The sequence below is a fragment of the Hyposmocoma kahamanoa genome, unplaced genomic scaffold (genome assembly GCF_003589595.1).
Source record: "Hyposmocoma kahamanoa isolate Upper Pololo Valley unplaced genomic scaffold, ASM358959v1 63, whole genome shotgun sequence".
NCBI classification, from domain to species: Eukaryota; Metazoa; Arthropoda; class Insecta; order Lepidoptera; family Cosmopterigidae; genus Hyposmocoma; species Hyposmocoma kahamanoa.
Window position 1 is genome coordinate 6,601,409 of NW_020653851.1, and position 26,353 is coordinate 6,627,761.

The 26,353-nt window shown below is 36.3% G+C and overlaps 1 long non-coding RNA gene across 1 annotated transcript; it reads right to left on the bottom strand.

Moving 5' to 3' along the window:
• Positions 1-20,288: 20,288 nt before the first annotated feature.
• Positions 20,289-25,668, bottom strand: LOC113230009. Its single transcript, XR_003310452.1, has 3 exons — positions 25,537-25,668; positions 24,571-24,739; positions 20,289-22,420 (listed from the first exon to the last, which is right to left on the bottom strand). It is a non-coding gene; the product is annotated as an uncharacterized LOC113230009 (long non-coding RNA).
• Positions 25,669-26,353: the final 685 nt, after the last annotated feature.

Sequence of the window (26,353 nt, forward strand, 5' to 3'; positions counted from 1 at the left end):
AGTAGAGCTCCTTGTGAAAGAGTTCGTCCAGGGTAATACTGCCACCTTACCTATTTCTGCTGCCAAGCAGTAATGTCAGCATTACCGTGTACCGATTTTGAAAGGCACATGGGACTTTTCAACTGATCTTTCAGGGTGACTTAAAGCTCTAAGCGGCACTGCAACTGTCGCTTACCACTATCTGTTCGTTCAAACAATTGGTATCATGAAAAACTGAAACTGAACTAAAAAACTGTTAATTATGGTTGATGACATGTAGTCTTTATACCAAAAGTACAAATCTGTAGCAACCAAACAACATTGTTTGTTACAATTTGATGTAGTTATTAAAAGTAGGCTATTATTACAATTTATATATTTATTTTTCGTACTTCAAAGTTTTGCTCGTAATAGTATAATTAGATTCCACACTAAACTAGAGGAATAATTAGTAACGGGTAGCACCAGTTTAAAAAAAACATTTGATGAGGTGCGCATTTTTTAGTACTTAGAAAAGTATATAAAAGTAAATGTCATCTGACTTGACTGATATAAATACTTACTAAGAAAACAAATCGCTTCCAACGTTAATACTTTTTACCCATAAAAAACGTATCTATTCAGCAACAGTCGCCAACATAAGTTTAAAGTCGAATTTCTTTTATAAATTTACGATTTTCTACTTCTTCCAAAGGCAAAGTGCAACAATAGTGCAAGTTGTACAGCTTTGTAATTTCTGTGTCGTCGTGGGTGGCCGCTGTCAGTCGGCGCGTAATCAATTTGTACGCTGCGCCCGCGCAACCCCCGCCATCCCCGCCTGCGACAAGCTACATCCACCTTCCGTCAAGCACCCTGCTTATAATATGTACATAACATTGTGTTAGGAAAAGTAACACGAATATGAAAGTAGAACAACTAATTCAGTATAAATCGAACGATTAATTACTACATAATAGTTAATTAACTAACAACTCTACTATTAATAATGCTATACATTTTTTATAACTTTTCCAAGATTAAGTAAAGTAGTGTACATAAAAATGCATATTTCAGTCCTGTATGAGGAGTTTCTTGTAATAGTTTACCAAAACTACTTATTGTATGGGTTTTATTTTCATATAATTTTAGGTAACGGTGTATGCACAAGTCCAAGGTTAAGTTTTTTGTTCCTGTTAATTTATTATCTATTCCTCAAATTAGACCAACCCTTAATTTCGAACCTCCCGCCTACGGCGTGAATAGTCAGCAACAAAATTGTTCACAAATTGTTTGGTTCTTCGGAGACCACCCACCGCGGCAACTTATGGATACCTTTCGCAAACAAAGCCATTCCGGTATAGGATGACTCAATTAGTAGTACATGAGATAACACGACACAATGGCTCGTAAATAGCGCTGGCCAAAAGACTTTGCTCCTTTTGTCCGCTCCTCAGAACCTCTTAACATATATTTATGTCTTCCTATAATTAAAAGCAGTATCAAAGACGTGTCAATGTGTTTTTTATTTACATTCAAATAAGAACTAAATTAGAACTTTCATTAGATAGATTTTTGATAATGCTACCAAAGTTATGTACACTTGGTTACGGCGTAGCTCGCTTCCGGTAAAGATATACACAGAATAACTGCATCCTGGGGTACTAAGATCGTAGGCTTCGCCCGAAGACGCGTAACCTGGAGGAAAACCTTGATTAATTAGTCTCCACTTATCCGCCACGTTTTGCGAATATTGAAACCTCTTATTTTTTGTTTTCACCTAAAGCTCATTGTTTATTATATTAATTATATCAACATTTTTATTAATTATTAAAAACTTTAAAATCGTTGTCCACCACCCAACGGGAGTCAGACCATTGAAGGTAGGTTTCATATTAGGAAAGTGTTATGAAGCTTTTTATACAATGTAAAGTCTAACAAACTGGTCAGATTCTTTATTTATTTAAAGTCGTTCAAATTAATTTGTTCCATACAGTTGACATGACATGAATGATAATTGTCACCTTTACAAAACTCCGACGTTGCTCTTTCTCAAAAAGGTATCTCACACGAAACGGTTTTTTATAAGAACCGATTCCGCGTTTAAGGAAATAGTTTGCATCGCAAAAACAGTGGCTGAAGAGATTGATTGATGGCGATATAAAACTTTGTTCCAAAAATAGAGAGAAAAGATTGAAGCATATTATGGGCCCCGAAACCTGTCCTAAAATTATTTTGACGTTGTTATCTACAAAATTTAACAAACGTTTGAAATTTTAAATTACTGCAACATAATTATTTCCTCTGTTCAAGACAGAAAACAATTATTGTACAAAATAATAATCAGAGACAATCGGAAAAGTAGGAGTAGAGCTCCTTGCGAAAGAGATTCGAGGGAATTACTGGCACCTTCCCATTTCTGCCGCCAAGCAGTAATATGAGCATTACTGCATTCCGGTTTTAAAGAGCATGGATGCTGGAGAAATTACAAGCTCATGAGACTTGTCAATTTATGTCTCAGAGTGACGGGCACAGTAGCAGTGCCCCTCCGATCTATGCGATTTAAAGCTCAGAGTGGCACTGCAGCTGTTATGGACAGGCGTGTCGCTTACCATCAGGCGCACGACTTGTTCGTCCCGTCACTTGGTCTCATAAAAAACTTTCACTTGTAGGTCATACACCAAGTGTGCCTAGTGCGTATTATATGTAATAGGAACTCGGTAGCATGAAAAGTAACTGTCTCTTGTAGATAGCCATAACCACCAAACAGATTTCTCATAGTTTCCTTTAAAAATGTGTGACCGAAATTCCTTCTCACGGTAAACTAAACAGTGACACCACAAAAATGGAAAGTAAACATCCTATAATCAATCATTAACGCGTAATTGTGGCACCGTGATGGTGATGGTTGGAGAAAAACTGTAAGTCTGTTATTAAAAGGGCAGGATGTCTTTCCAGCTGGTTTTTATTTAGTTTCGTCAACATCGGCTGAACAAACTTCTGCCTCGGGCGCTGCATCGATAATGCACTCTTCAATCTTCGTTTCATCTCGAACACACTGTTTCCATTTCTATATGTCGTTACGAGTTTAAGTTATGAATCTTCATATTAACAACAAATGCCTGGTATAGGTGTAACAAAAATATGTGTATTATACATAGACCTACTAATAAATTATATATGAACTTTTGTATTTATACCCGGAGGTATAAAAAAGTTATTGGCATTTGGACTATGTTAAATAAAGTAAAAGTTTCCTAATGCTCCACACTTGAAACTAACGATGTGATTATTTGAACTAGAATTTCAGGGTGGTGTACAACATTTTTATCTTTAAAATATTTATATTTTTTAATTTCTCAAGCTCTAAAAGTACGACTAGTTTTTTAATTTACCTTGAGTGACCGTAATTATAAAAAAAAACTTGTTAAAGCAAGCATCTGTACTGTTTGAGTTTGTCTAGGTTTTTTTTAACTAAAGTTAGTGCCAAAAGGTAAAAAGTTCAATAAGTGAATCAATATAATTACGACTAAAAAAAAAACAATAATCACAAAAACAATGAAGATAATTGTAATTTAACATTATAGTAATTCATCACAGTAAATAAACCAACAGTAGAGATCTCTGCGCTGGCTGAAATTCAATAAAAAAAGTGCTTGCGTTACGACAATGTTGCGTTCTAAGACTACGCTCGGTTTTAGTTCCGTGCCTTTTCCGAATGGACGGTGGCGCCGTATTATTTTCCTGCGTTGGTGCGTTTGTGCGTGGACCATTTTAGTGACACTACGCATTAGAGTCGTTTGAAAGATGCTCTTGATTGCCAAAGACCGCTTATCGTGGCGTTTTGTTGCGTTCGTAGTAGGTACCTGTATCTGGTTAAAAAAAATACCGCGAAAACTTCAGAATTTTTATTCCTGATTTTGTAGTAGAGCATAAACGATTGAAACAATTATTTTTTTTCTCGCAATCGAAGTGAAAGTAAAGTATTCACCTTAAGAATAAAAGGCCAATATAAACCATCGGAGTAATAGACACCTAGATAGACTAACCACCTCGGGTATAATATCGGTTCGTTTTAGTTCCTCGACGAAAATATGCTACATTAGGTAGCAATAGACCTCTCTGTGAAAGAGTTCTTCTAGGGAAGTAAGTAGAAATAAATAAGTAAGAACCTTACTTATTGTTGCCTCAGGGTGACGGGCGCAGTGGCAGTGCCCCTCAAATATTTGCAATGTAAGCTCTGAGCCGCACTGCAACTGTTATGGACAGGCGTGAAAAGTTGCGATTTGACACTGTTGGTGCCGAAAAAGGCTGACCAAACCAGTTAATGCTCGGTGTATAGACTGGAGAGTTCACCGTCTACCTTTGAGAAACTACGAAAAAATAAGTAAACAAATAAGACGTAAGTCGTTCGACAATGGAACCACACTACCGCCGCCAGCGGACACTAGCGGTGATAGCCGTGCTTCCTGACGGTGTCCACGCCGATTATTTACATTAATCCGTCGCGGTGACGCCTCTTCAGAATCGTGAGAACTGCTCTACACTGCTGCCTTTCCCAGGACTTATTAAATTGACTGTTAAATAATTCATTGATTTTCGATTTTCTTTTTTGTATAAATAATGAATATAATAGAATAGAAACCATTTATTACATAACGCCACATCACAATAATACGCAGTAGAAAATTTAAAAAAGGATAAAGCTAAATTAAAACAAAAAATAAAATATAATATTAAAAAAATAAATAATTTTAATTAAAAATTAAATCTTAGTAGAAGATAACGGAATGACCACAAAGATAGTCAACACTATCGGGTACTAAGTAGATGTGATGTGTGCGGCTGTGCCGTATGTAAAAGGATCCACTCAGCTGATGTCATCGCCGGGAAAAGGCTGTGACCCTGATTTAATGCTTCCGTAAGTATTTCTTACTGGCTAATGAGTATCTATCATGTACTGCACTTAATGACCTCGGTATAAGGAATTCCTTAGTTACGTATTTACAGTGGCTGTCTTTAAACAAATAGAATTAAGATTTTTGTGCACGATGTGCAAGTTCGAAGATATTGCTAATCTCCGTCGCTACGCATGTTTTCTTACCGTATTATTTTATTAACCGTGGAATCATCAAACTTTATAGGCATTTAGTTGTAGTTAATCTACACATTATAGAATTTATAGATACGAAAAGTTCCAAAGGGACAACAGTTAAGGACGGTAAGTGCGATTCTAAAATTTTTCAATTGTGTTTTATAAATTTTGTAGTGGCCATGGCCATGGTGTGTCCAAAATTTCACTTACAATACAAATTATTGTTAGTAACAATTACTTTTTACACAATAAACTTTTATACAGCTAAAGTATTATGCAATGAAATTTCACAAAAAAATTATAACAGAATTAAATTAAATAAATTAAATTATTACACTATTAAATATTATACAATTCCAATGAGAACTCCATCGAATGCGTCTGGGTAGAACAATTAAATCTAGAGGCAACCATCTTCAGAATACTAAATTGTCGTTGTGCCGCAAGGCGATGCATCAGCGATGCTGTATTTTGCGGTTGCGGATGTTAAGAATTACTAGCAATAATTACGCTCGAAGTAGGTCTTGAACGGTTTTGGACATACGGTACAATCCTCTATGCAAATATAGTCCCTATAAGTGAGTTTAGAATTCAGGCGATCTCTGACTTAAGTACATACAGCCGAGGTCTTAGAAAAAGCTTAATTGGTTTGTTTAAACGCCTGCTGGACAACCGGCAAACAAATTCTGATTGTTTAAGTAAACAGTGGTCGTTTCACATGTAGCTAATGCTGATATTTGAACATTCGCAACAGTGTTGCAGACAAATTCGCAACAACAATATTAGTTTTTGTAATACTTTACTTGCGACACGACCATCTTATCTAAAATAGCTCTCAACATTTACGCATACCGTGTCACCAATTACAAGAAGACTCCTGAACCAACATTGTGCACAAAAAGTCCTGCGCAGACTATGTTGTTTGCGCGTGAGTTTAGCGGGTGAGCGCTACTCCCCAGTCCTCAGAGGCGCAAGGATAAGCAACAAGTTTAATTCTTTAGGACTGTCTCATGTTTCGAGTTTCGCGTTGTAGAGTCGTGATTATAGCTTTATGAGTTTAATGTTGTGTCTTATTTATCGTCTTTATCATGACGCCCTTTGGGAACAGAGATTTGTAGAGTAAAAATAAACCATTTAATCAATCGCCTTTAAGTTATTTCTTTTTGCTCTTATATGTCTACAAAAATCAAACGTTTTTATTAATTTTGTGTTACGTGTTTTGGCTTTCTAAAACTAAAAATGACAAATACGAATCCTATTAATTCATAAACAGTAGACTCCCTAATCGCCCGGATTGTATGACTAAGCTGTGTACTCAGGACTCGCACGGTAGCTGTTTGTGCTACCTGTGCTACGCTCCAACTCTACCTGTACCCGATATGCGCCCGCGCACTGCGCACCCCACACCCGGGCCACTCCACATACAAAGCATACAATTCTTATCATTCCTAAAATACCCAAATCCTCAGGTAATCTTCGAAAGGATTTGGAATTCAAACAAACCGAATGTAATAAAAATAAATCTCGAAGTTAGAAAAAGAACGTTTTAAGTTGAAATCTAATTCCATTTTTAATTAATCTATAGTTCTAAATTTTAAGTTTACGTGGCCACAAGTTTATTACGGAAAAGTAATATCCAGTCCATAAATCTTGACTGTGGGACATGTTTTAAAGCGAAAAAAGTAACACATGTCCGAAGTTCTGAACCATGTTTTAGAGGGGCTAATTTCCTTTGGGGATTAATATTTTTTCCCCGTTTTTGTAAGGAAACAAGAGCAACGCGCGATGCCACCCACGTCGCGATGTAGCATCACATTAAGCATTAGTGAACATTGTTGTACACTCTTTATGCGTCTGTTATGACGTTGAGGAAGACAGATATTGCTCGCGAACAACTTTCAGGGCTGAGGACAATCACGTACACATGTTCAAATCTTAATATATTATTCTGTACACGTTGCACTTTAGCGGGATTTATATTACGAGTAATTTAATGATTTCTATGTTTTGCATATATTTCATTACTAAATGAGATTTGTTTAAATTGTTTCAGTTTTTTCTACTTTTCAAGAGGCTAAACAAACTTGGCAGATAATTAACAAGTTCGATAGGTATAATCTTTGTATGCATTATTATTATAGCCGTACATTATGTCTTAATCTTTAAAGATACTCACAAGGCTGGATTTTATTAGCCATTACGTCTGATATGGAATTGTAAATGTGTACAATTTAATTAGTCTACCTCCTCACAGGCTTCCGTTCAAAGTCTAAGCGCGAGGCTCTACTCAGCATAAAGCTGAATTATTGCACTAAATATTAGTTTACTTATTCTTTTGTTTTCAACGTGTTAACAGATACTATATTTTGAAATATTACCTACCGTGAGCAGCCGAATAAAAGTTTATTTCTTTCTTTCTATTCAACCATTGACCTCTAACGAGCATTAATAACAAGCTTCTTGTTACGGAAGATTTTATTAACATTGAGAAAAATCTGACTCTTATTAAGTGGGGTTTAATGGAATGAATCACAATTCTTAATTGGATCAATCACAATAAGATTATATTCAGTGATCATGGGACCTGTAAATGTTGAAATGTTGATTTGTTTGGAAATCAAACATATGCGATTAAGGTCCGAAAAATCATTTTACATGTAGTTATCTCGGAAACTTTAGAACTCGATATAATTAAAGTTTAGCCGCATTGCTTGTGACACTCAACCGCGAATGTACACTCACGAGCACCGATAAGAAAAGAGTCACCGCAACCGTCTCTCAATTTTTCATTCGAGCAGCAACTGTCACATGAAAGTGTTGCTTCGCACTACTCAGAAACACTCAAACAATACGTGCTCTGTATTTTAATGTATATTTAAAACTTTTTAGGTAATTCTTGTCGGCCGCAATACAATCATAAACAGAAAACAGTTACAGTTCCTTTAAAATTGTTTAAAAATTAATAAAATAGCCATAATTGAACTATGTAATTCCTTGATGAACATTTGCTTCCAAAAGATTCATTGGCATAGTATAAGAAATAGAGGTGGTTACTGTTATAAAGTTCTTATACCATGTCGGCGAAAAATGTTGAAAATTGTATTACTTGGGTTTCTTATTAGAGATAACTTACTGTCATTAATGTTACTTTGAAAAATAATGTTGCCACATTTATTGGAGATGGATGAACTAATTAGTTCACAATGAACTCGGTGAAACAGAATCAGCCAAAAGGAACGGAAAAGATTTTTGGTTAAATATTTCATTTAGGTTCTACATTCAGTCTCTACACTACTATCATTAGTCGGTCATAAAAATTTTAAATTTTGTCAAATTATCATGAATGTTTACTAATTCTTAGGATTTAACTATTGCTAGTTACACACTGGGAAATGAAATAAGTTTTTCGGAGAATAGGTTAGTTGACATAAATGTTAGATATAACTCACTGCCTCCGTGTCTGAACGGTTACCAAGCTGGTCTTCCACGCAGAGGTACCGAGACGATTTTTTTTGAGAAATATTTCCATGGCCTTCATTTATTTCTCTCGTGAGTTTGGGTGTAATTTGTGGTTGTCTATGTGTGTGTCCATGGCACCCGCCATACAGGGTTTCCCTAGTGCGGGGCTATGAGTGTGTAGTGTACATTATTTATTTATTCATTATTTATAACTGGTTGACGGCTTTAATATCTCAGTCAGCCGTGACCTTAGGAATTGCAAAGCGCGCGAATTATTGATTTGTTTAAAAAGAAAAGAGTAAGAGATCCCAAAAATTAATTTATTTATCAATTAATTCTAACAAATTATTAGAAAGATATAATTTATCTCATGACCTACTTAGTGAGTCAGTGACGTTAAAAACAACACTATTTTTATTTCATCAAATACTAGCAATTCACTAAATGCATTACTTTACTTCACAAGTTGAATTTAGCTTATAGATACAAATTTTGTATAAGGTTTCCATTCTCTAGTATTACGAAAGATAATGAAAGAAGCTAAAGAACTTTAATTGCTCCATAATTCCCAAGGTTTATTACAAGATCAAGTATAATTTTTACTGTGGATTAAATTCGTGTTGTTAAAATATCTTAGGTAGTTTTCACTTTTAATAGGAGCATTGTAAATGTTTTACCTACTCATAATACCAGTTTTACGATGTTATTTAGTAGTAAACGCTAAATTAAGCTAAAATAAGAGAACGCTTAACAAAATAAATCTTAAAAAATTTATGGGATTTCAACAAATACTTACAATAAATCGTTCAAATACTTTATTGGCAGATTTGCAAACGTATTTAATTTCGTCCGAAACGGAAAGCACGTAAAGTCGTATACCTAAGACACGAATTCCCTTTAACACCGCGAAATATCGTGGTCAAGTTACACTACAAAAATAAGACGACCTGTATACTTTATTATCGTTCAAACCACCAAAAATTTATTGGTCCCCAATACCGAGCTGCGTTATACCCTCGCTAAATTAAGTCTTCAATATGACCGCATGAAATGTCGTTGGATTTATAAAGGTCTCACAGTACAGCAAATTTATGACAACGTATTTTTGTAGCTCATTGTATAAATGACGCGATGAACAGATTCTAAAACGATTGGAATATGGTCGTCGAGGCGTATCTCCGATTTCGTTTTGGTTTCGCCGCTGGATCGGGCGGTATAATATAAATAATAAACAGATAGACGCTTTATATTTAGGAGAGGCAGGAATCGTCTTGGGTGGTCCGCCAGTCCGCCGTGGGCCGTTCGCAGGCAGACAGAATAAGGCCGAGATTTGTACGATATCGCGCGCTCAACGGACCTGAAATAGATAGTAGAGTCGCGAACACCGCGTACCGAATATAAAGTATTCAAAAACTTAATACTCAACGGAGATCGTGTTGTCACGATTATATCTTATTGTTGAACATAAAAGTCGAGTTACAAGAGTTACGAGGCTAAGAATTGGTAAGTAACAAACAACAAAAATTGGTCAAGAAGTGAAAGAAATGTTTTAGAAGATACGGGCATCATTGTATTAAGCAAATCTGCTTACCTAAGTTTTTTTTTTATATTAAGTTATTTTTAGTATTTATTCCACAACACTAGCGTAGAGGTTACGGATTTATCCCTTGTCGAGTCGCATCTATGCGACGGAGCGCCTAGATCCGTCACCTCGTAGCATTTCCACCTCACGTCCCCGCGGCGTCTGCGCCCGCGACGCGGCGACGGGCGACGGCGCGACGCGGCGTGATGATGCATGCCTGCCACATCAATGCCATACCAGCCTCACGCTAAATTGAATACACATTACATAGACAGCCAGTAATTACAACCCGTACTCAACGTATTTTAACCCTCTTTTTATGAGCTCTCTTACTTAATTAGTTACCTCAAAGATGAAATAACAAATAAAATATAATTTCAAGAACACTCCCTTATGAAATCTCTTAAGATTTTCTAAGAAATGAGTTAATGATCAACCTATACTAATAGTTCTAACATGCCTACTTCATCGGTGTTCGAGTGTAAAGTTCTCTATAATTATACACCATAGTCGATTTACGAGCTCCTAGGTTAAGGCTTTACGGCATAAGGCCTATGGTGACCTTCCGAGAAGTGGGGCTCGACAATGTTCGCGGACCACCCGCGTCGCCGATTGTTAACCAACCAGACAAATAGACACTCGACGCCATTATTTTAGGACACGTCGTATTCACTACACAATTAAGTCGTCTTACATTTTAATCACTGGGGCCTTTGTCCACGAAGCCATTGTTGTTCTAATAGGTTTTGAGTGACAAAACTGGACGACAACACAGGCAATTAAGAAACCGAACATAATTATTATTGGTAGGCGTAAGATATGCCTGTAGTGATTTGTTAAACATATTTCAAAATCTACCTTCAGAATTTCTTTGTTGCACCTAGGTATTGCAACTCTATACACCAAAAGATAGCAAAATACATTTTCAGAACTAGACATTTGATAAATTGGCTACCTGGTAGAAAGCAAAACCAATTAGTGGCCAAGCTTTTAGATTATCCTGCTAGATACCTTGTAGAGGTATGTAGTAACCTATAACCAACCAATGACATATATTCCAGTTTCCCTCGTAGTTCAACCGGCGTGACAATATCGGTTGCGTTTGCCCCTGATTGCGTTTTACTGCCATGCCCGTTCCGGACCTGGGGTTTCGATAAATTGCAATTTATTGGACAACTGAATAGATAATGGCGCGAATTAAATTCGTTTGAATAATTGTAGCCAACGAACGCTGCGCGCTGGTAAATTGTAATTTCCGTGCTTATGTTTTAGTCTCTTGAAACATTACTTACGCCTTTGTGTATATTAGGTTAATAGTTTCTGTTGGAACACTTATGTGTGAAATATACAAGTAAACAAACAAACAAATAACGCACACACTCAACATAGCCCCGCACTAGGGAAACCCTGTGTCGCGGGTGCCATGGACACACACATAGACAACCACAAATTACACCCAAACTCATGAGAGTAATAATTGTAGGCCATACAACTATTTCTCCCGGCCCGGGAATCGAAACTGAGACCTCTGCGTGACAGTCCGGCATGGTAACCGTTCGGCCACGGAGGCAGTTAAATAGTGCATATAGTGTGTAATATGCAAATAGTGTATAAATAAATAATTACCGATAAATATTATACGGTTAATAATATGTATATAAATTACCTGTGATTCTATTCTACACCGACAGTAGTAAACAAAAGGTTAGAACTTGGTTGCATCCATATTTCAACGTGGGTAACGTGCATCAACTTTGTTCGTTTATCGAAATGTAAGAGAAACCATCAAAAAATTGAAACACGCCTAAATAGATTTGTTCAATAGGCACTGCATTGCCCAATTTAAATTCTGGTCATGATAACTTGTTCCAAATTTAGTACGGAGGGGACTTTTCACACTGCATCAGACAATGTTGCGGTGGAAGCCGAATTCGCGCGACAATCGGCGCGGGCGCACGTGCCAACGCGTGCTCCGCATTCTAACTCGCCACATACGTCAAACTAGAGATAGCCTGTGGTCTGTCTACAGATATAAAATTTAATTTGGGTATTGTTTGCCGGATTAGAAACTAAGAGTAGTAATTGAACACTTACTATACACAGTGTAGGTACGGTATGAATAAAATAAACTGCCTCCGTGGCCGAACGGTTACCATGCTGGACTCCACGCAGAGGTCCCGGGAACGATTCTCGGGCATAGAGAAATATTTGTATAGGCTACATCTATTTCTATCGTTCTATCGTGAGTTTAGGTGTAATTTGTGGTTGTCTATGCGTGTGTATTTTTCCCGGTTTCCCTAGTGCGGGGCTATATAAAAAAAATTAAAACAATAACGTGACCATTACTCCTTTCCTCAGATCGGGACGCCTATAAATTTATTAATATTCTAAAAATAAAACAAGTCTAGAATAGTTACGAAATGTTTAATGATTAAAAAAATTTCAAATCAAATTTCAAGAATAGCTAAAAATGTTTATGCCGAAAATTCGTGTAGAACGGTGAGCTATAGATATTTTTCAATATTGATGTGACGTGTGTCCTGTTTTGTCAAAGCGGGACTATGTTAAGTACTTTGGGGACAGCGGGATACGAAGCTTATACGCGGGACTGTCTCACTTAAAGCGGGACGTATGGGCACGTTGCGTATGAAAGATAGATTAAATGTTGAATTGAAAGGTAACGTACATAATAATGCGTTGACTAATAATCTAGTCACGTAGGCAAGAAGGAACAAAATCAGACCTCTATGAACAGTATACGTACGATGAAAATTTCTTCAAACTGCGCATAGTACTTAACAGCTATAATAAATTCCACTTTGGATTGGATTTGGACACACGCTTTGGATTATGTTGGCACAACTCTACATTTCGGACAGTTCATCAAGAAGACGTTCCATACTAATAGAGTACATTGTACGGGTATATTGTAAATTACATCAGACAACCTACAAGTACCTATGAAAAGTAAAAATGCTTTTGTTAACTAGGTATCTAACGTATGCACTGAAAATAGTGATGAGCAGGACGTAAAGATATAGTATATTTCGAAAATGCAATTAATTGAAAAACTTATTGTACGTACTAAACATTTAATAATTCTTAATTTTAAAACCGTCATGACAGTAATTTAGACTAGAACTAGTGTTTTTATTACAATAAAAGTTAAACCATACTACACTACTAATTTATTACAATTAGAATAAATAACACACCGTATTGAAATAACAGAAAAATATGCGTTGCATATTGACATTAAGTAAGGAGAAAGGGAAGACATGTAACGTGGTTAAATTATTCAAAACGTGCGTTTGACCGACTTCTCAAATTGCCTGTCTTAAAATTGAAAGATTCCATAGGTGCTATTAAGTATTTACTTATGTACTTCTCTAACTCTTAAACTACCGTGACATACCGTGACAAATTTTTATATCTACAATCATACAACACAAATAAAATATTCTACTAAAAATAGTACGTGTAGTAAATGTACGTGACATTGAGCCAGCAAGTTACTTCACGACACGGCATTATTTAAGGTACCTAACAACAGATTATAGTAACCGACTAAGATACAATAATTAACCACTGCAAATAATAATATACATTGCAAAGAAACAAAAATTCGAAAACGAGTCCGGGAATGGGAATACTTAACTAAGTATGTTTATATTTTAGTAGTAGTAGTAGAGCTCCTTGTGAAAGAGTTCGTCCAGGGAAGTAGATACTGCCACCTTACCTATTTCTACCGTTAAGCGGTAATGTGAGTATTGCCTACTGTGTTCCAGTATTGAAGGGTAAGGGTGCTGGTGAAACTATAAGCTACAGACCACATAAATACTTTCTTCCGTGCTATAATAAGCACACGACAGTTGTCAACTCATGTGTTAGGGTGACGGGCGCAGTGGCAGTGCCCCCTAGATCTTTGCGATTTAAAGCTCTGAGTGGTACGGCAACTGCTGTGGACAGGTGTGTCGCTTAGTGCCAAGCGAACGACTTGTTTGGCCGTTTCTTGGTATAAAAAAAAAATATTTATTGTTACTTTCGTTCACGTCGTCGCTTCGATGCGTTCGTTGTTTTCTCTATATCGTGGCTCTTGCGATGATTATTGGTATAACTTAACCATTTAATATAGCTGCTACTCTAATCTCATAGAAGTTTACTTATGAAGCTAACATTAATCCAAACATTTATTACTTCACATTATAGGTACCTACGTATGTGGAGCAGTCATTCGATTCACATTACGCGGGTTGGCAGTCGTTTAATCTTTGCGAACCCGGTGGGCCGTGAGTCATACTCGAGCAAGACGTAGGCCATCGTTCATTCTTTTGACTAACTTAGTCTTGACATTCATGTAGCCAATTTGGAACTCCACGACTCGGATTTTTTTACATTTTATAATAAAAACAATCAATAGGTTTAATTTCAGATGTCAAGAAAAGAAACTATCTGTGTGTACTATAATAATAGTTAGTGCCAAGCAGCGTACCATTATTTTCAAATAAAGATAACCTGGCTACGGTTTTGACGTTATCATCTGTCCGCATTAATTGACTTTTGACAATCTTATCACTTCAGGAAGATTGAGATATTTTGGGAAAACCATCTCCTCCTATATCACGTATTTCAAGCTCAGGTCTAAAGTATTCCATATCGTACTTATATTCCATTGTAGACTAACATTTGGTTGAGTATGATGGACTGGCTACCGCACACGAGATCGCAGTGGGACAGAGTAGAAGTGAGTGGAACGCGCTCGCGAACCTCATTCATCAGCGCTGATTGATTGCAACTGTCAAAACGCTAATGGCGGCGAGTGCCCGCCATGTTGGATCCGACGAATGCACCTAACCTAAGCCAATATTAATACCCGTTATTGATGAGCCCAGCCCCAGTTCACGGTTACTTATTACACCTATAATTTATTTAACATTGTATACCTGTTTAGAATGGGGTAAATGAGCCGGTGATAAAATCTCGTTAACGTATGTACAGTCACACCGAGAATATCTGCGATTACATGTCCGTGGGCGGGCTGTCTGGCAAATACAATTTATCACATATTTGATGGAAAGATAATGAAAGAACCATCATACAACAAAGTTTAGACAAAGTGTGTCCAGCTTAAACGTGGTGAATTGCAAAAAAACGGCGACAAATTTAATAAAGTTGCTTAAAAAAATTATGTAAAACTTTTCATCTTAAATGTAGTAAATTGAACGAAGGCAGGAGGATCCAACTAAGGGAATGATGGCAATAAATCTTTAATTGAAATCGTATCGTCTATTCAATCTGTTGAGTGATCGAGTTCGTTAATAAAAGGGAGAGTAATGTTGGCACCAGCGCAGACTAGGTACAAAAGGCAATACGAAGAATTGTACATTTGTATTTATAGAATGTAAAATGATGTAACTTTCGTTTCTCAAATAAATGACCTGACAGCTTCAGACCTGTATATTCCTAACGATTATTTTTGTAATTCATATTCTCTAATCCTATAATTAATGTCACGCATTTTATTTTTAGGTATCATACCATTTACTATATTTATTATATGCGCGTCTATTCTGCCCTCTTTATCATTTTAGTAGCAGTAGAGCTCCTTGTGAAAGAGTTCGTCCAGGAAAGTACTGCCACCTTATCTATTCCTGCCGCCAAGCAGTAATGTCAGCATTACTGTGCTTCGGTTTTGAATAAGAGTGCTGGTGAAATTACAGGCACATAATCTCTGAACAGCGCAATGAGTACTACAACTCCCTATAATCGGTTTTCCATATCTTATTTAGTTACAGTTTCATTGTTTCATTGACGTTTTTTTACTAGCAAAAAAATTTTGGTGACAATATCTCAAAAGTTACTAAAATGAAAATGCGCGAGTTATGACAAGGATTTACCTATAAATACATATTCTAGACGGTTACCTAGAGAAAGTACAGACAGCGCCAAAATATTTTGAGCTTCATCATCATCATCATCATCAACCCTTTTAAACGCCCTACTGGGCACGGGTCTCCTTTACGACGAGGGTTTAGGCCATAGTCCGCCACGGTGGCCCAATGTGGGTTGGGGACTTCACACGTTTTCCGAGGGTTATGAACCTTCTTCAACGTACAGGTTTCATCACGATGTTTTCATTCACCGAAAAGCTCATGGCAAATTTCAAATAAAATTTCACACTTAAATTCCGAGAAACTCAAGAGATGCAAGTCGGTTTCGCACCCACGACTCTCGCCTGAGAGGCAGTAGGTCAAACCATTAGGCTACCATGGCTTTATTTTGAAAAGTTTTTAAAAATAGTTATCTGAACAAATTCAAATAGTATAAAACCAATAAAAGCACTTTTTTAATAGTTTGCTCACTAATTTTAGTTTACATTAAACTTCTTTAGACGGCTTTAGACTTCGGAATTTCGAGCGTTTTGTAGTGAATGGTAGAGTTGAATTTAAAGCCCTGGCTATGGATTAACCTGGTCATGTCGTGGGACAATATGAAAATGTATAGAGGGCAGGATGAGTTTCGCGTGACTCGTCATCAGAATGAAAAACCAATGTGAAGGTCACGACCTTATTCAGCATTATTTATAAAATATTGACAATCTCGCAAGACTATAATTACTAATAATATATTTATTATTAGTAATATACTAATAAACAATATTATTATAATAATAATAATATTGTTAGTAGAAGTAGAGTTTGTTACTAGCAGTAGAGCTCTGAGTGTAAGAGTTCGTCCAGGGAAGGACTGCCACCTTACCTGTCAGCATCAATGCGTTTCGGTTTTGAAACGTAAGGGTGCTGGTGAAATTATAGGCACGCGTCCAAGTGTCCTTCAGATCATTGTGACTTAAAGCCAGCTTACCTACAGGCGCAAAACTTGTTCGTCCCGTCACTTGATATTATAAATTAATAATAATATCTACATCATGATTTATTCATCAGATTTTACTTCCATACAAAAATATACATATTAAATAGATCGCTCTAAACGACGTTACTCTATGCGGTAGCGTAAATACCAGTCCGACGCAAAACGCAGGGGCGTCGTCGGAGGACGTCGGGGAGGACCACAGACCAGATGGGAGGACGCTAAATACAGAGCTAAAAATATCAACTAGCACAACAAAAACTTAAAACAACATTGTTGATAATTTTTTTGTGTTTTGCAAGTCATGGTACAAAAGTTGTTGTTCATGATATTAGTAATAGTCCGGAGGGGTTATTATTTTACAAATAACCCTATATAAGACAAAAGAGATAGACAAAGACAGAAGGAGACAATAGCTTCATACCAGGGGCTCTACTCTCACTATGGGATTACTCTCGAAGTCGTCAACGAAAAGACCGGACGTTCGAAACTTTACTGTCAAATCGCATTGTCATACATTCTCATTTCTCGCCCCGATCGAATCTCAAGTCTGTAGGTCATCCATAGTTGGAAAACGGCCGTAACCACGGATTTCGTGTTTCGAGAACAGCAGCTTAATTTTGATTGCCTCTCCCGATCGGACTATGCGTCTTTTCCGAGTCGAGGCGCATAATTGCGATTCACTACTGGCCGATCGGAAACTTATGACATTTCTAATCGGAACAATAGTTGATTTAACTCACAAATTAAAAACATGTAGGAATCAGATTCATCTTCTCGCTCAGAAACCCATCTGATTTCGAGACTACCCCATCGGATCGATTCCGATTTGAATCAAAATCAGGACGCAGGGCCCCAGGTACAGATGTACGATTTCCCTAAGGCGTGGCAATAATTGATTGATTGACTGAGATTGTCGAGAAGTAAACAATTTTGAAATTTAAATAAAACGTTAATGATCCCTGTCAGGGACAGAACGAATGTTGTGGCAGGCGAACGTAGCGAGCTCTAAAAATTTTTGTATTTTCTTCGAAATTAAAATGATCGATGCCTATGACGATGACGCATCAAAAATGCTTGGTAGACCATGATATTGGGCGAGCTGAGCAAGCCGCGAAACTAATTTTATTTTATTAAATTAATTATTTTTTTTGTCTATAACAGATCCAAATGACGGGCAATGACAGAGGCCCTGTATCTTTTGGTATATTATTATTATTTATTTTTATCTATTAAGGCTTTGGCAAAGCCATCAGCCTAAACATGAAATTTAATTATGTTTCTGTAAATATGGCCGCCACAAAGAGGATAGGCAATTTGAGGCGGCGTGCTTGGATTGACTCGGGATTCCTTAAAACGGGCCGATACGGGTATTTTAGTTGAGATTCGTATAACTTCGCGTTTTAATCTTCGATTAAGGCATAATAGCACTATCCTATTCCACTTTAAACTAGATTTCACAAAATAATTGAAAGTCAAAATAAAAACGACACTTTTCCCTCCAAAAGGTCCAGAGCGAATCTCTTTTGGTATTTCCGCGACCATCAAGAAAACAAGGCAAGACACTTTTTCCTTTTTTTTTATATATTACATAGGGCGCACTATAAGTTTCCGGAACTGGCCACACAAAAAGTAATTACAACATTTGAAAATGGAACTCTTTGGCTGTAGGTAGAATCCAGTTTGTTTCCTCTGATTGTCACTTATTTTTACCTTGTGGCGTCATTTTAGAAATTGGTTGTCTACATCTCCATGGATTTAACTCGTGAAAATTTTCATAGTATGATTTTCTACGACTTTAAGCCTCGTATTCTAGAACTCTACTCAATGCTCAAGTCAGGATTTGAGTATGGTTTAAAGCACTCGAAATCATACTCAAGTCCCTGGCGTTAGGGTCGTACTTCCAGTGCTTGTGTTTCCAGTGCAATCCTGACTTGAGCATTGATTAGAGTTCTAGAATACGACACTTAGTGTAATTTCACAGCTCAGCAGAGCATCGCTCGGCTTCAAACTGCTTTTGGCTATGAAGCACCATGCAAGACTACTATTTATAGCTGGTTTGCAGAATTCAAACGCGGTCGTATGAATCTCAGTGAAGAATTTCGTGATGGTCGCCTGTCCACTGCTGTGAACAACAAAAACATCGATGCTGTGCGCCGTATGATCAAAACAGACAGTCATGTGACATACCATGAGATTCGGGCATTTTTAGGCAGAGGCATGAGTCAAATACAATCAATACTACACAAACATTTCGGTGTGAAAAATCTGTGCTCTCGGTGGATCCCACACAATTTGATTGAGGGTCAAAAAACGGATCGCTTCATTTGGTGCAATGCCATATTTACCAGATTCAACGATGGGGCGTCAAATTTGGTGTGGGACATAGTAACAGGAGACGAAACATGGGTATATAGTTACGATCCCAAAACAAAGCAGCAATCGAGCGTATGAGTCTTTCGAGATGACCCGAAACGAACCAAAGTGGCGTGCGTGCAAAGTGCCACTAAGCGGATGATTGCTTCTTTTTTTTAATAAAACTGAAGACGTGGCTACTGTTGCTTTGGAGAATCGTTGTACCGTGAATAGTGATTGGTACACGACCGTTTGTTTGCCGGAAGTTATTGACAAACTCCGTAAAAATAACCGTAAACGCCGTATCATCTTGCACCACGATAATGCCAGTTCTCACACGGCCAGACGGACAAATGAATTTTTGAAGGTGAACAACGTTGACTTTATGAGCCATCCCGCGTACAGTCCCGGCCTAACACCTTGTGACTTTTATTTATTTCCAAAAATTAAGTACCAGTTACGCTGTCGACGATTTTCATCACCTGAAGAGGCTATCGAAGAGTATTAAAAGTATTTTTCAGAGATTGTCACGGAGGAGTGGCATAAATGTTTTCAAAATTGGTTCATTCGTATGAAAAAGTGCATTAACACTAACGTAGAATATTTTGAGAAACAATAAATTCATTTCTGACCATTTACAGTATTTTGTTCTTATTCGTTCCGGAAACTTATAGTGCGCCTCACGTATGTAGGCGGCAAACAAGCATACGGCTCGCCTGATAGAAAGCGATCACCGCCGCCTATGAACGCTGCTTCGGGTACCATACAAGCTTGTGACAAAGACTTAATTATTCGGAAATATGAATTTCATCTTGAATGAAACGGCATTTTTTAAAGGATTCGACAACTTTATTCTGAGGTAAGTACTAAAATATAAAATTCGCAAATTTGACACAACTCAGTTGCACTATGCGAGACATACTACATCACTAATTAAATTATAATTAATAATAATAAATTACATTGTACATAGTTATTAAATGGGTAAACCCATTTCAGACTCATGAAATAATAATAATTAAAATTTATCTACTCATTAAGAGTTCCATAGACTCGTATAGTTCTTAGGAAAGCTCATTTCACTCGAACATCATTTTGTAATAAATTAGTCAAAAATTCATTATTGTTACTTGATTTTCAGATGATTATTATTTACTTTAATGTACACAGATATGATTTGAAACATAGATGTGAAGCGAGTGTGTGCTGCAATGTTTTGTCGGTAGAGACGCCGCTAGCAAAGAACAAACAAAAACACAGGTAACACTTAGACGCAACAAAAAATAAAGGGAAACACTGGAAACATTGTCGCAATAGTATATTAATAGAAAATTTGTAAACTTAATAAATATTATAACTATAGAAAAAAAGAAAAGCGAAAAAATATTACAGCACTCTCGCTTATTAGTTTGTTCCATGATACTTACATATTTTTCCTTATAATATTATTGTTTTAAACACATTATAGGTAGACATGGGATGAGAGTAGGTTTGAATGAATATAGTAGGTTTTTGGATTTAGAAATTCAGCCGCAAACTTAACAAGCGTAAGTTACGTGACTGATATGCGCCGTTCAACTCTCTCGCTACTGACTAACATGATAATGACGAAAAATTTACAATATGGTACAATCATACATACATACATTTATTTGATCGAAATTCCCGTAAGTACAGGGACAAGGGCACTTCAAGTTTGACATTTAAAGATCATGGCCTATAATCTGACCCGGTTAATGGAAGTTTGCGTACAAAAACCACAATAGTTTAAAATTATGCAGTTATAAACCACTTATAATTTTCATGAAAAAAAAATTGTAAATCTACAGTGTTAACATGTAACAGGGAAATAAAGATTTGACATATTTTTAATTGAGTGAAAATCCTAATTAGATTATTGTCAGACTTTTTGTCAAAATAAATATCAATACACTCGTGCGCGAACCCTGGGCGGTCAGTTCTAGTAGGAATACGACCGAAATCGTTGTCTGGGTAATATATGTACAATAAATACGAAACACAAATATTTTGGACTAACATACGTTTTTTATATAAAAATATTTCTTTTTATTAAATAATTCCCAGTACCCACAGTAAAACGACACAGACCATTGTAAAGTACAGATTTTTTTTTATAAATCTAACCAAATATGTTATTTCTGTACGCCGTGGATATGGTTTTTTATACTTTTGTGGGCCATGATCTTTCCACTCTACGACATAGATTTTAAGGCTTTCGTGGTTATTCACTAAATGATTATCACTAATTACGGGTTTCATACCACGGTATGTGTTCATTTCATTTTCCCGATATTTCCAAGCGGTTACAAGCTCCAGGGTTACGTGATCACTTCAAAGTTCAACAGTCAGCCGGTGACCATGGAGCGTATAGCCGTTTTGAAATATCCGGGAAATAAAAAGAACTCTTACACGACGATTAAGACGCTTGCGTTAAGAATAGTCCAAACTGTCAAGCTTGATTTGCTCGTGACTGTACATTTGAACATCTCTATTTTCACGCCAGGCGTGAACACAACATACAATTTCAGTATAAATTCACTCAATGTTCAAAATTCCCAGAAAGAGACTCACAGAATATTATGTACGATTAATAATATAATTATTTACATAACTACACATTGTACTAACGCTATAAACTACGTTTCACAAAAATAAATACTCACAGACATTAGGGAAAAAAATCAACATCAATGGGTAACATTAAGTATTTATTTACAACAAAATACTTCACCGAGTATATTTGTATATCACATTGAGATTTATGATAAATTTTAGAATTTATAGAACATTAATGTTTTATATGTTCCGTACGCTAAAAAAATTATGGACACCCCAGCGAATAACAATCAGTTTTACTTAACATTCTATATAGTAATAAAGGTTTTCAACAATTGAAATACTAATTTCAAAAGCACTAGCGTGCTATTAGAAGTGACGCAAGATTTAGAATTTCTTTTGATATAATGCTGAGAAATTATTATTTTTATCCGCTAGGTATATCCTTTCTACTTTACAGTATGTACCTACCTACCTATGTTCGTATTATTTTAGTAGATACAGACTAACACGTTCCTTCTGAGAACCTGTGGAAAAAACACAAGTAATATTACAAGACATACTAAAACTGAACCATATAGAGAACAGCATGCTTAGCTACACGCCACAGATTTATGCTGTTTATGACCGCCCAACATTGAAAAGTAGTAAGTAATAGCAGCAGTGGAGCACCTCGTGTAAGTGTTCGTCCAGGGAAGCCTAAGAATTCTATAATGACTTTATTATGACAAAATGCTTTATAGATTGTTTTGTATAAATAAAATTCTAATACCTATAGCTGGTAACTTACAAGGACCTGTAAAAGAGTTTGTCCAAGGAAATAATGCCACCTTACCTGTTTATACCGCAAAGCAGTAATATGACAATTAGTGCGTCCGAGTAATTCGTGGAACATGGGACTTGTCAACTTGTGTCTCAGGTCACAGGCGCTGTGGGAGTGTCCCTCGGGTATTTGCGATTTAAAGCTCCGAGTGGCACTGGAACTGCTTTGGATAGGCGTGTCGCTTACTACCAGGCGCATGACATGTTCGTCCCATGGCTTAGGATCATAAAAAAATAATAAGTAGAACGCTGTGTATGCTGTCAACTGTACGTAATTATATAACAGACTAACAACTAACTTCCAATTGCATTTTTTTGCATGCATAAAATAAAATCTGAGGGTCGATTCAAAACCTTACGATAACCAAGTTGTCGACCGATTTGATTTGATTTCTTTTCATTTTTATTCACAACACCCAAATCGATTGTCAAACTGTCGTATTCGAAACCTAACCGAAACGACATCATACATGTACGATTACTCGAGCTTCTCGACCGGATAAAGCTACAAACGTTATTCAGAACACAGTTATCGAATGAAAGTTACCGAACGTCCTATTGTTTACAAAGTAATAATGTAATATGGAAATTTCTTATTATTTAAAATGAATGAAGTCTGGATTTTGTTCAATTTTATTAATTTATTTTAATGCATTCCTATATTTTACGCCATTGAAGTCTTATAAATGTATATAAAAGGATTTTCATTTTTCTTGTAATCTATTTCACCGACTAACTCCGTAAACGCTGTTAGATAACGATGTCGTATCCGAATCCGAATCGAACGTTTAACTCGGAATGTTCTGAATAGCTCGGAAAACGCCCTTCGATTCGAGAACGATATCCAATTGAACGATTCGTATAATATATCGAAGAGTTCTGAATCGGGGTCCAGGCCATGTACTCTCGTTTTCCGTCCGACATCCGTCTGAAACAATTACTGTCAAATAAGTAATACTCGATCAAATTAAAACACGCAAGACGTGAATGAAATGAATACTTGACGTTGTTTTTTTTAAATTTGGTTGAATATTACTTATTTGACAGTAGTTTCGGACGGATGTCGAACCGAGAACAAGAGTAGACACCCGGGGGGTTTGGTTAGGATAAGCCCTACTTCAGGCACTATATTAATTATAGGAACATGCTCGCGGTGGTCATATGAACGAGATCAAATTCCATTCTTAAATGTAACATTACGTTTACTGCACCTAGAATAAATTTCAGCTCGATATCTAAATTGCTGCGTGTTTTATTGAAATACAAAATTATTATGTCCTTATTGGAAAACTATATAAGACGATTTGTCTGTACGATCCGCCGTTTCAGACTGATCGAAACGAAGAATCGATAGTATCATTATGTCGTCAACGATTAACTTGGACGCCAGAGTAGCAACGGATCGATACGATTGTAGTGACGATTGATCGAAAATAGGAATAATTTGTATATCGCACTGCTATTACAATAATGTTGTAATTCGAAATATGTGAAATTCAAGATTACACCATTTTTATCGTAAAATTTTATTCTCTACTCGGCAATATAACAGTCGTTAAAATATTGCATGAAACAATTAAAAGATCTGTACTTGACTGAGAATGAGACTAACTTTTTGTGAGCTAGTAAAAAAAACAAATTCATATTTATGAGTAAGTAAGGACTTAGTCAAAAAATAGTAGGAAATTGTGTAGATGTCTGTAATAAACTTTGACCTCTACATAAATTTCAATAGTCTTACATGGAAGGAAGTAATTCGTTTTTCATTGATTCTGAAAAAAATATACTTTTTTTAGTTAGTACACTATTGTACTAACAGTGCGATATGTGGCCTGTAAAAATTATATTTACTCACATTAACTTAATTCGAAACCAGCACCAGCTTGTATGGCATAGAGGAGTTTCTCCGCGAGTGTACTTTCAGAATGGAACTCGGGTAATTTGAGCAGATTCATGCATGTTGACGATGACGGCAGCCGATCCGATGCGCCCGCCGATTGGATGCAGAATGGTGGCTGCAAATCCTAATAAAGAAAAACATCTTCTCACTCAAGTTCTTATACAAAAAGTACGCGTTGAAATTGCATAAATTATAACTATTTATTTCATATTATCATTGTCATAATACTACAATTTAAAATGTAACATTAAGATGTAATATGATCGTCACTAATATACAGGGTGTAATCGTTAAGTGTGGCAGGCGATTATTCCGTCAATATAAGAGATATCAAAAACCTTGATACTGATATCGAAAGTACGATACCTAATGAGTAAAAGGACATCAAATACTTTTAAAAAATAAAACTAAAAATATCCAAAATTTTAACTTTCAACGCTGCCATACATTTAATATGACATTAGTAAAGAAGCTTTAGTGTCCCTTAGAGGCAACAATAAGTTTACAGATAACGAAACTGCAATGTATAAAACAAAAATCTATTTTTTCATTGAATAAAAAAAAGTGAAGTTTGTTTTTAAATAAGCACAAAATTTTGTATTCAAGGCAAATTGTTCAAAACTAAACCCGAGGGTTTGACGTTAAAATTTTGTATAGTTCTTGACTTGATTTAAAACTTGACACTGACACAAAAGGTATTTCGTCAAGAGAGTTATGGCTCTCATAAAATTCATATGATTGATTGATTGATTAAAATATATATCCTATCGAGAATCGAACTCAGGACCTACTCAATTAGTGCCCAGAGTGTCCCCAAAACGCTGTGGGCATCATCGTACCTTTCGCTAGAGGAGACTCATATACGTCAATAGTGTTATTGAATCTATATTAGTTTTTACAATGTCAGCAATTCGTATTCACCTTGAAACCCAATAGCGGAGGTCTTGAACAGCTGGTCACGAATTTGAGAAGTTGTCGTCTCTGGTCATCGGTGAAGTTCTCCACCACCTTCCAAAAGCACTGCACGGTTGGATGCGCAGCCGAGAAACCGCCTTAACATGTGAAAATCAAACCAACATAAATAAATGCACTGGAAAGGAAACTGCTTAAAATCGCGTATATTTGTTTAAAAAAAAGATGTTTAAAAATAACATTTAAAAATATAAAATATTACCTTGTTATACACGTATAACGCATGTGTATATACTAATTTTTTTTTTGTATCAATCATTTTATTGGTTTACTATTTTATTATTATTTTAATTTAATTTTTTTTAATTTTTATTTTTATTTAGTTGTTTATTCTTGATATGCATTAACACTTCCCACTTTTGTTGTAGTAATTAGGGCAGAACGGCGTTAATGCCACAATCATTGCATATTTATTTTAAAAAAAACTTTTGTTTTAGTAGCAGTAGAGCTCCTTGTGAAAGAGTTCGTCCAGGGTAGCAGTGCCACCTTACCTAATTCTGCCGTCAAGCAGTAATGTCAGCATTACTGTGTTCCCATTTTGAAGGGTAAGGGTGCTGGTGAAATTGCAAGTACATGGGACTTGTCAACTTATGTCTCAGGGTGACGGGCGCAGTGGTAGTGCCCCTCAAATCTGGCACTGTAACTGTTATGGACAGGCGTGTAGCTTACCATCAGGCGCACGACTTGTTCGTCCCGTCACTTGAAAATGTTATATGTTATAATATTAGGGGTTAAAGTATGAAATTGCCGTTTTATTGCAATAGGT